Source organism: Rhamphochromis longiceps, linkage group LG3 (genome assembly GCF_057381845.1).
Source record: "Rhamphochromis longiceps isolate RC_006_pf linkage group LG3, R_longiceps_female_GT1.1, whole genome shotgun sequence".
Taxonomy (NCBI): Eukaryota; Metazoa; Chordata; class Actinopteri; order Cichliformes; family Cichlidae; genus Rhamphochromis; species Rhamphochromis longiceps.
This window is the reverse complement of record NC_140559.1, coordinates 48620073-48632453: the sequence shown is the minus strand read 5'-3', so window position 1 is coordinate 48632453 and position 12381 is coordinate 48620073. Positions and strand designations below refer to the sequence as shown.

General features: G+C 41.4%; 1 long non-coding RNA gene across 1 annotated transcript in view; it reads right to left on the bottom strand.

The window, feature by feature from the left end:
• LOC146675124 (uncharacterized) overlaps positions 1-12096 on the bottom strand; it is a 76259-nt gene extending 64163 nt beyond the window's left edge. Inside the window, exons 1-2 of the long non-coding RNA XR_014910249.1 lie at positions 11860-12096; positions 10319-10391 (exon numbers count right to left, since the gene is read on the bottom strand). This is a non-coding gene — a long non-coding RNA (uncharacterized LOC146675124). The remainder of the gene's footprint in view (positions 1-10318; positions 10392-11859) is intronic.
• Positions 12097-12381: the final 285 nt, after the last annotated feature.

The following is a 12381-nucleotide window of genomic DNA, read 5'->3' as shown; positions in this document are numbered from 1 at the left end:
ATAGCATGTGGAGCTTCGCTAGCAACCCGGCATTTCATCTCCGACAAAGTTATCCCGAGAGAAGTAAAGCAAGTGTGTAAGTCCATCTCTGAATGTTTGTAAAGCATTCCTGCGTTAAGCTTAACAAACGACTGCCTCTCCTGCTGCTACTTCAATCATGAAACTGCTTAACGATCAGCTGATCGGCTTTTCTGTCGCGAGTCCGTCTCTCTTGTTTGCTTTTGGCCCACTTTGCACCAGAAAGAGGAAACCAGCGGCTGAACAACAGCAGAACGTTTAAGCTTGATCAGCTGTTGTTAGAATGTATTTAATATTACTTTCTACTCCAGGATCTTTTTCTACGTAGCTGACGCTGGTAACTGTGCAGGGGCGGATCTAGCAAAGTTTAGCCAGGGGGGCCGATAGGGCATGAACAGGGAAAAGGGGGCACAAAGACATACTTTTCTTTCTTATTCTCATTTAAAATGTCTAGCTTTTAATAAATAATTATCTGACAGCCAAAGTTTTAATTTGATGCAAAATGAATAGAAGTCCATTACTGTATATAGTAACTATTAAGTCTAATTTATTTATATATATATATATATATATATATATCCATCCTAGTAAGCTATAGTACTTTTTCCTTTGTGAAGGTACCATCTGTGCAGTCTGCAATTCTGTTGAAGAAAGATGTTGAATCTATTTAATATTTCTTGAAAAATAATTGATTTCTGTGCATTTTTTTTTCACACTGCATCAAATTAAGGTTGATTACGTCGATTAAGCATCATGAGGTGGAGCGTGAGGGGTGGTTCCCTATTTTTTATTTATTTATTTTTGTTGTTGCTGGGAGTTGGAACCCTATTAGTTAGGTTGCTTAATATTTACGCTAAGTACTCTTTAAAATACCAGAATAGGGAGGATGGTGTAGGTTTAAGTTTATTAGATTGATCAGTATTGCTGAACTATGAAATATTTTTTTTGGATACAGGTATAACAGAATAGCTTTAGTGTAGTTGTTGTTTTAAACTTGAGTATGAACTTATACAAAATGCAGCAAGATATTTAAAAAACAGTTTTGTTGATTAAAAAACACTATCGGATTCATATCGGCATCGGCAGATATCCAAATTTATGATATCGGTATCGGTATCGGACATAAAAAAGTGGTATCGTGCCATCTCTAATTTGCACAGGACCTGTGAAGATGCATCTGACCCTTCAGTTGATCCATCTACTATTACTGAAGCCTCATCAGAAATGGTCTCAGTGGAAGAGTGGCTGTCAAGAAGCCTTTCTTAAGAAAGGGAAACGGGGAGAAAAGGCAGAGGTACGCCAAATCACACAAGAATTGGACTAAAAATCAATGACTGGGGGTTTTCAGTAAGTACGGAGGCAAGTGATTGTCTGCAGTCATCTGTAAAACACACAGGAGGGTCTGTCCTGGTTCAGGATTGCATTTCAGCCAGTAGGGTTGGAGATCTTATCAAAATTGGTGGAATTATGAACAAAGAAAAGTGCTTTCAGTTTTTTAATCCACAATGAAATACATCTAGAAATCGTCTGACTGGCAGTAGCTTCATTTTTCAGCATGACAATGATCCCAAACACCGCCAAGGCAGTAAAGTCATACCTGGATAGAAAAGCATGTCACGGCCACATCAGAGCCCGGACCTCGACATTATTGAAGCAGTGTGGGATCATCTCAATAGAAAAAAAGGTAGAAACATCCATAGAAGAGCTTTGAATGTCCTCCAAGAAGCCTGGAGAACTATTCCTGAAGACTATTAAAAGAAATGTCAAGAAAGCTGCCTCAGAGTTCAGGCTGTGTTGAAGATTAATGGCCGTCATACCAAATATTGACTTTCAAGTTTGTCGAAATTGTAAAAACAGTTTTAGTCTTATATGCTGTATTTCTATGTATGTTTGCACTTTCCAATAAAACACTTTCCCCATTTCCCATTTTCCTAACAAAATCTAAAGAAATGAGGGGTGACTCAAAAACATTAAAGTACTTTTTGTCTGGAGGCATATCGCAGATGAAGTCCTGTAAGAGAAATGTGGATGCTAATGGAAAAAAGAAAATGAATTTCTATAATGAAATGATAGCGTCTGAGGTGAATGCCAGAAATGTCTTTCTGAAAATGCTTTCCTTGGAGTGATGATGGTTTAAAATAAAAACAGAAACATTAAAGGATCTTGGGTTTGTCTGCAGGGTTTAAATCCGATTTGTGATTGGAAGCTGTTTTCGAAGAGGCTCATTGTAAGCTCTCCCGGGTGGATTGGATGCTGTCAGGTAGTGAAACGCGTTACATGGCAAAAGCAGCAACATTCACACTCTACGTCTGCAAGTTCAGGCAACTATTGGGCTGATATTATGTAAGTAAGTGAGTCGATGTCAGAGTTGGCTCCTATTCTTGGAGAGGCACGCTCACATTTGACATCGATTTGACACATGGCACATACCTCACTGTCTTTTCTCAGTCACACCTCAGAGGTTTCAACACTGACTTGAATTCTGAGGGTGATGCAGGACGACACCGGCGTTTACTCACCAAACCTGCAAGCTAGACTCCGGTACAATGTGTTGTCTTACCATTTGACTTTTTAACCACCCAATACACAACCACCGTCCTCCTCCTCCAGGTTTCTCCTCTTGGAATAACTGGATACAAATGCAGAAGATGGAGTGAGACCGCGGCTGACAGCAAACCCATGTCACTCCATCACGAACCTTAAAAGTACTAGCACACCTCTCAGATGAAGTGGGAAAAAAAACTTCAGTTTCCCTCCCCCCTACAATCGAGTTTTGGTAAACTGCGAGCTAAGATGTTGTCACCCAGGGCAACGTAGTTGTTGCTTCCCCTTAACTTTGCCTCCATGAGAACACCCGTGTATGTTGAGCTCCATCAAACCGGAGAAAAACTTGCCTGGGGACAGACGGGTCTGCTGGGAGGTTCTCGCCTCCCCCAACTCTCACTCTTTCTCTCTCCTTCTGTAGCCATTTATTTTAGCTGGCAAAAAAACAACTTTGGGACCAAGGATGTCAAACATTTTTTTTTTTTTTTTTGTTCCCCAGCAGATGCGGTACATGGGAATAAAAAAAGAAACAGAAAAGCAAATAACAATCTGCAAACTCAGCTTTCCAAGAGTATTCTTTACTGTAACAACATTTAGTCTCCATTGTGTAAGGTGGCCTGTGCTTTTAAGGCTTAAACTATATCATTTTTAAATAATAAATCTCTCTTATTCGTTGAGTAACTTTATAGCATTTGCGAATCAGCCAAGTGACGCCAGCAGAAATACTGTAAATAGCACACAAAAGACATGGGGAGCTAAAAATACCCCGAATAAATCCTCCTAATCAGGAAGTGAGAGAAGCATGTGTTGTGTCGATATAGGAAACTGGTGGCTGAATCCCATTTTAAATGCTTTCGCCAGCTTTTCCTTTTGGTTAGTGTTTAGAACTTCGCCTGATAATTACCATATTAAAATGCATGTAGGAGTCTGTGCAGTTGTGGTGGAAAAAGATAAGCTAGCGAGAGTGGAGAGGAGTGAAAGGGGGGGGGAAGTCAACCCGAGGTCTATCAGTCAGCGCTGAATTGCTTTATAATTACAAAGATGCACAGACATAATTTCCCTTCTAAAAATAATGCAAAGTTTCATTTCCCTCCGTCTCTTAATACTGTTTGTGAGCGCGTGTTTTGTAAGGTTGGGGTGACTCTTTTTCTCTCCCTCTCTCTCGCGTCTGAATGCATTAACTTAACCTCTTCCTGTATTAGTCAATGTGGTGCCATGCTAAGCACAATGTAGCCTAGTTTCTGCACAGCGTGAATGTTGCCGCCTGCCTGTTTTGGGATTGGAGAGGAATCCTAATTCTGACTCATGAATACGACACACCGTCTAGCTGAAGTTGAACTTGTCGGAGTTGTATTTGCATAGATTTCTCATAAGTTTAATTTTTTGTGTGTGTACACAGCGAAGCTACGATGAATAGCGTGCACGGTTTCCCCCCCCATTTGGAGCTGTTGGCTCAGATGTTTGGCCTTAATGAGTCTGAACCTGGAGACTTTAGTGGGCTTTATAATGGAGGTTTGGTTAATCAACTTTGGGCAAGTTCTTGGATTTTTCAGGTCAAGGGGCTGGGTTTGCCTAGTTTGTAATTACCACTTTGTCAAGAGCTTACACACAAAGGTCATTTAAAACCTTTTCTCGGCTTAGAAATTATTTTTTTTGCAACATACTGCAGAAACGATGTTTGCAGCCTTTAATAATAGCTCTAAATATAACAACCTTTGGGATGTTTCCAGTGTCACATAATTAAAATGGCAGTTCACCTACTTTGCACAACTATTTCTTCTTAGTAGTGTACATCTGAACATATCTGTAACTGTAAGAGGCTTCTTGGTCATCTGGGAGGATGGAGTAAGGAAGACGTTTAAGCAGGCAGCAAAAATCAAAGACAAGATATTGTAGGATCCACACCAGAGCTTTAGAGTTGGGATATCACAGCCTCTGCTGCTTCAGTACTGTCCACTCTCTCCTTATTATCTATTTTTGCACATCCATGTCCGATGACCAGTGTCACCATTCACCTGCGATTGAATCCTATATCACGTTTTCCACTGATAATGTGAAATATCTCAACTTCTATAAAAATACATTCAGTTCCCAGATGATGGATCTTACCATCTTTTTTAAATTGGTCGTCTCGGTATGGTGCGCATTATAAGAGCAACCATGGGTGTAGATTTAAGAGGGAACACGGGGGACACTGTGAACATGCACATTTAACGAAGCTGATATCAAAGAGAACCAGGCACAAAAAAAGACAGAATCATGCCTGTACGTGAGCTCGGAGATGATATTAAATACGAAAGTTGAGAAAATCACAATCCTGACTCTCTAAGAACTTTGTTGCATTTTATTTCTGTACATTTGAGGTTTTCATTTTTCCATTACAAGTCTGGGCAAAAATGGAGGCAACATGAATTCTCCAAAACCTGAGAAATCAAATCCTCAAAATTTCCCGTGTTCAAGCAAAATCTATGCCTGAGATACCAAATGAAATTCACTTATAAAATGTGTCCAGTTTAGGTTAGCTTATTGCTAAAATACTGACTTTTCCCATCAGCTGCATTACACTACATAGCTTTGTTCATTTCTCCATTGATGGCTCGTTAAAGGTACAGTAAGCGCTGCTGTGAGCAGAGGACGGCGAGACTTCCTTTGAAGTGTCCCATTGTTGGACTTTTAGTGGACATTTAGTGAAAACATATAATGTGAGAATGTAATCAAACTGTTTATTGGAGGGAAAGTGTTATTTTTAGGACACCTGAGTCTGAACATTAGCTGGCATAATGTTAGCTTTTAACCAGCTGTTGTTGTTTAGCTGGCTCATTATCAGCTGTCTGGAGACGAGAGGGCCGCACGTCCACTCTGCTGACAAGAAGTGCGAAATTGGAGACAAATAAGCATGTTTATGCATGTTTTCGTGCGTTAGAGCCCTGAGTTCAACTCAGGAGATGAGACGTGATGTGAGGAGGAAGAGGATGAGGTGGTAATGAGGGAGGCATAACCGAGAAATGATGAAGATATTCATGTACAAATAGTCATATAGCTTGAAAGTGATACTGTATTTTCTGCACTATAGGTGCGTTCAAAATCCTTTTTCTCAAAAATCGAGAGTGCGCCTTATAATCTGGTGCGCCTTATGTATGACTTCTGGTTGTGCTTACTGATCTTGAACCGATTTTGTGGTACACGGCGCTCAAAAATCTGTCAAATCTTTTAGTCCGCTTCAGGACCCAAAGTCAAACACTGCAGCACCACTGAGAGTTAAAAACTGTCTAAATTCTTTCATCTTTAATAAAATGAGCAGCCTTGCTGCTTTACCAGGTGTAACAATTAAGTTTAATATCCAGGCATCCATGAAAACAGAATTTATTACATTTATCGGAGTTAGAAGTTAGCTCGCTAGTTCCCACTTAAACATGATATAGCATGTTCTGACTGAGAGATTTCTGAAAAAAATTCAAACATTCAGCTCTGCTATCACTTCCAACATAATTGAAGACAGAAAACTAAACAGCAGTGACGTTTGTAGGGTTACTGAAGTTGGACTAGCTGGTGTATAATGTGCTACGTGATCGCTAGCGACACAGCTATGTTAGCATAATATAAACACAGTGAAGCAGGGACAAATGCAATTGCATGGAAGGATGCTATAAACGGACCAAACTTCAGTCAGGAGAACAACTGAGATAATCCGTCCCCAATACGAGGTTAGTCATTAATATACTGCAACAACATGGGAATAGAGCAGCTATGAGAGAATTCAACATTAATGAATCAATGGTAGGGAAGTGGAGGAAGCAAGAAGAATGAGTAAAGTTTGACTTATCTGACTGTTTTGTTTTTCTTAATGCGCCTTATGGTCCGCAAAATCCGGTATTTGTGGTCTCTACACATGTGGCCGATCTCTAGCCACATGCATAAAACGCGATTAGGCAATGTCCATCTCGACCAATGTATGGTGGAGCAACATGGCGGCTTCTCATAAATGCGTTTTCATAAACTTAGAATCAATTCATCTTTGTGTATTTATGAATACAATATTCTTTCATTTTCTATGAAATAACCTCAAAAAATAACTTACTTTACCCTTTTAAAGCACAACATGAAGAATAATTGAAGAACTTGAAATCTCACTGTCAGCACGCGAAACGAAGCATGATGTAGTGTTTATAATGCAGGTAAAGGCAAAATCTGGGAAAATATGACTTCTTAAGGGTCTCCTGTATCCTACAGTAAGAGCAGCAGAGCAGCGATAAGGACAGAGGGGGAAAACACTGGGAAGGTAAGGTTGCACAACGACCGGCGGGTTCTCCTATGATGAAATATTGATGGCGCTGACTTTGATTCTGCAATAGGTACTTTTGATCCAGATCTGTCACGGCAGAGGAGACACCCCCCTTTTCCATTCTTCCTCAGGTGTATCGTTGGTCTTTGCGCTTTCGAAAAATGCCATCCACCCTCCGCTACCTTTGATCAAACGTGTAGACTTTGAAGAAGAACTTATAGAGATCAATGACATGTGTACACAGGCAGGCGGATACTGTAAGGTCTGTAACTCAATATGTTGCACTGGTTGCTGGATGAGTGCCAACGTAGGGGCTTTGCAGTTAGTCAGTTGTTGACTTTTATTTATCGCGACTGCTGCCGCTGTAATTGATGACTGAATCAACACAGTCTGGAACAGCAGCCGCTGAATTCTTTGCCTTTTCAGCTCAACAGCTATCGTGTCTCCTTTCCCCCTCAGCACTCATTTGAAATTTAAATTCAGCACTTCCAAAGAAAGGAAAGAGTGGGGGGGGAGCTAGCTCTATTATTTAAAGACACCAATTTCATTAACAAAAACTCAGGGTGTTGTTCAGGCTATAAATCCCGAGGCTACACAGTCAGTGTGTTCACGTCTCTTGATTTGTAGACTGCACCCCCAATGCAACGCTGTGCTGCTTTCTGACTCTTTTATACTCTCTTTAAAAGAGTCAAGTGCCCTTTTCTTCCTACTTCCTACAATCCAGAGCGCGTGAGCAGTGGAAAGCATGGTGTCCGGGGCAGAGCTGCGTCCCTGGGTAATGGAGTGGAGAGCCATCTGTCTTTCTGGCCAGCCATCCGTCCGCTTCCCCAAATCCTATTGGTGTGTCTCACCTGCTAATGAGAAGCTAGCAGATACTCTGCTGCAGCCCTTAAAATGAATGACTTTCCTCCACAGCAAAGACTGCTGTGCACACTCGGCTCCCGACCTGGACTTTTCTTCTATGTCCCCTTTCCTTTGAAGCCCTGCCTGCAGCATGCTAACATCCAGCGCTGACCGTTGCTCCGACGCAAACTCAAAAGCGCCCGCAGAAGTTTCCTTCCTAAAGACTTTGTTTTTAAAACTTAAGCTGGCTCCTCGTGGAGCGCAGAGGAATGCATTTACACTTTCCCCGGTCACCTGTGTTACGCAGCATTAAAAAAAATCAATGGTCACACTATATGTATGAAATGCAAAGTAGCGCACGGATGTAGCTTTGTTAATAATTGCCATAATTGTATAAGTATGTGGAAGCTGCAACACAAAATGGAGCAATGACTGTTATCAGGTTGATAACCAATAATTACTTACAAACTCTGTGCTCATTAAGCTGCTCCTGTGGAGAAACTGAGCTCAATATAGCCCTCCAGAATCCCCTCCCCTCGCCCACCAGGATGCTCTCCGTCTCCCTACATCCCAGTTTCTCTCTTCTCGCTCCCTCCATCCCTGATTCTGCTTTTCATTCACGTCGGTCTGCTTCAGCCACTTTCTTACCTCTTCATTTAGGCCTCCTCCCATCTTTGCCTTTTCCCTCTCGTCTCGGCCTTCCGTCTTTTATCTGCTGTAATTTTTCTTCCCTCCACACGTTTTCCTGCTTACATCCTGTTTATTTATGTACAGGGCACACCGGTCTCTACCTCCCTCCTCTCACTGGTGTTTCTCCCCCTGAAAGATTAACCATCCCCTCTGCAGCTCTTCTCATCTGTCATCCTAATGGGGGTACAAGAGGGGAAAAACAACAATTTGCAGAGGGAGAAGCAGCCGCAGAAGGGCAAGGGAAAGTGTCTGGATTGCCACCGTCGATCAAGTTCCAGGCTGTCACCAGTTTAATTTATGCGGCGCTGTTGGCGCAGGACCAGAACTCATTCTAACCATCATCTGCGACAGGTCCATCTCGCACTGTCTGTGCGCGTGCAAATACCTCACTGACATTTCTTTAATTATTGTACGGTCCAATAAAGAACGGTTGCACTGCAAACAGCACTGATATCACACTGCTGTATATCAGTGTAGTAGCTGAAGTGGAGACACATGATGGCCGTGTGCTGAGAAAGTGATGCAGTATTCACTGGAACACTGGAGACAAAATCAACAAAACCGGACGTGGTAATTTCCAGAAAAGCAACATTAAAATTCCAGGGGGAAAACCCCCCCGCTGCTTTTTCAACATAGTCAAAAAGCACATGATCTGTGGTCTACGTTGTGCCAGATTGGGTATAAATAAGTAAAAAGGAACTTTGTAATGTATGGAGTACCTGTGCTTTAAATTGCCTGCATTAGCAAACTTAAATCATAGAGTGCAGCAGTGAGAGTGGCAACCAGAGCGCGATGAGCGGCTGTGTTGTCTGACAAAGTGGAGCAATGACAGGCGAAATAAGTATTAAATAATTCAAAGTGGGCAGGTGCTGCGTGAGACTCGTCTTAAGTTTGAGGCAAATGATTGATGCGATCGAACATGTGGCGTAGTGAGGAATAAATATGAGAGTGTGACTGTCGCACAACCCACAATCTCAACCTGCAACCAGCTACAACATGAAAGAAGGTGGGATAACTGACAACCAGTGTTGGGTAAGTTACTTTAAATTAGTAACTTAGTTACATTACTAGTTCTATCAAAAGTAACTCAGTTACTTCAAATTACTCGTTACTTTCAGAGTAACTAGCAGAGGTGGGAAGAGTACTCAAAATTTGTACTCAAGTGCAAGTACTGTTACACTGGTTAAATTGTACTCAATTACAAGTAAAAGTACTGGTGTTAAAAAATACTTGAGTAAAAGTACAAAGTACTCTTCTCAAAAACTACTCAGAGTGTTAATTACTTTTTTTTAATGCCGTCAATAGCAGGCATTCAACTCGATTCACAAGTATAAATATTTATGTTCAAAGCACATTTCTCAGATGAACATGGTATAGAAAGGTAACTTTTGTAAATAAATGTAGATATAAAAGAAGGAATTTTGTTTGTTAAAACAATGACAAAAATGTTTCTGAACATGCGTAGAACCGTTTAAACTTTTCCCCATACACTGAACAACAGGCAGGTAAGTGTCTTAAACTCTTAGCATTTCTGTCACACTTTACTTTCTGAACCTTTTGTTCAGTTTCAGCAAGAGCTGGTTTTCTAAATTAACAGAGGCAATCCGACTTTGTTTGGCTGTGAAGAGTAGACCAGCACAGCTAAAAAGTCGTTCACACGCAGCAGAAGCAGGCAGAGCTGTGTTCAGTTTAAGAGAGAGGTTTTTGATGGCTGAGGAGGAGTGCAGCAGCTCCATGGTGTCTGTGGCACAAGCAAGATAACCATCAAGCTCAACTGCATTTTGCAGCCTTCTGGAGAACAGGGCCGTGCAGAGAGGTTTAAAGGGGCGGGTGCTCAAAGTTAAAAAGGGGCACATTGAAACAGGGTGAATAACAACAACACACATTCACCAAGAATCTAATATGGGCAACAAGGCAAAGCAAACGTAGCTGATGTTTTACCTGATGGGTACAATGTTGCTGTTGAGGGGTTGCTGTGGATAGTGCTGGAGGGCAGGGCTGTGTTGATCTGAGACTGTAGACAGTAAAAAGTCCATAGGAGAGATGGTAGCTGATTAAACAAGTGTCATGAGATAATAACAAAATGCAAAGATTGGTGACAGCGCTTGGAACCATAAGGCAGCAAAAAACTGTGAGAAATAATTTAGCCTCTGCCTGTGAATCACTCTTTGCTTCTCTTCTTCCTTCCATCCCATCATTTCATATATCACTCTCCCACTTGCTATGTGAGAACAAGGCACAACTTGCTATTGCAATAAACTATAATCTAATTATCCACACCTAACAACTCTTGCACTTAATCTATAATAAAATGATGACAGAAAAATGTTATAGCACTGCCTTTAGTAGCCTCACACAGCTCCTGCTGTTTCCTCCTCATGTCCTTACCAGGCATGTCTGGACAATGTTATATCATGAGTAATAATTTAAAAAAATCCATTTACATAAAACAAACACATGCACGCACACACAGTGACATTTTAAGACCTTCTTCAGAATACTGTACTATGGGCATCCATGGTGCTGATCCAGAATCCTTACATTATTATTCATTACTAGAGCTACAATAATAAAGCAATGAGGAGGGGGAAGTAATAAATATGAAGTAATGTCATTATGATGATTCCATTTGTTTCACTATCCACTCTGTGCAGGGGCAAAGCTTATTACATTTTTAAACTGTAGAGATGCAATCATTTTACTGCTGTAAAATCCAACTTTTGTCTTATTTAAAATATAAATCTAATATAATCTGCTTCTTGGGGCGATCGTGGCTCAAGAGTTGGAAGTTTGCCTTATAATCGGAAGGTTGCCGGTTCGAGCCCCGGCTCGGACAGTCTTGGTCGTTGTGTCCTTGGGCAAGACACTTCACCCGTTGCCTACTGGTGGTGGTCAGAGGGCCCGGTGGCGCCAGTGTCCGGCAGCCTTGCCTCTGTCAGTGCGCCCCAGGGCGGCTGAGGCTACAATGTAGCTGCTACCACCAGTGTATGAATGGGTGGATGACTGGATGTGTAAAGCGCTTTAGTAAAATACAAATACAGGCCATTTACCACTTAATGTATGTTCTTTAAAATACAGCGTGTGTTTTTAAAAATATTATAATTATAATAATGCATAATTATGTGGACATGCATATTAGATCGTTTTTTAGTGAAATATAATCCCTCCAGAAAGGCAGGAAAAGCCCTGTAACTTGCTTTAAAACTAAATATGTTTCTAAATACTTTAAAACTAAATATGTTCCCTAAAACGGTGACAGAGCTACAGACCCATGACAGCCTTACACAGGTAGCCAGCAGCTATGACCAGCACTACTTGTGCAGTTAATAAAAGGACAGGTAATGTTTGTCGCGCTGTTGCACACACAGCACGCTCGTTTGTTTCAGTTAGTCAGTTGCAACAAGACAGCTTACCAACGTGTACGTAATAAGCTAATACTCCTGTGTGCTACACACTACAGTGTACGCTGTACACCTACTTACTGGTTTTGTCGCATCAGTCTGTGTCTCTGAGTTAATTTGTGTTTCTCCTACAGCTCCGGACCGCTAAAAATGCGCGTGCTCTTTGTGAGCTCGTTCCCGGCTCGTAACCAGCGCGTTCTGCCGTCGAGGGCGATCATTGGTTAAATGTGATCATGTGACTGATGCAAGCCAGATCCTTTTATTTAGCAAAACTGTGATTAATAGTTAAATATTATTGTTGAGGGGCACAGACAGGACTCCGCACGCACACACACATTAAAAATAATAATAATAATTTTTTTTAAAAAGTTGCCTCAACAAAAGGGCACTTTGGGCACCCATCAGGAAAGGGGCGGGTGCTCAAGCCCCTCTAGCCCCCCCCCCCTCTGCACATGCCTGCTGGAGAAGAATTCATCTTCATCAGATGACTCTCTTTGCTGATCCTCACTCTCATGCTCTGTCATTTCAAGATGTAGGAAAGGGGATCACATACACAAAAATGCTGCCCATACAGCTAACAAATAAAAACAATCCACATTATGT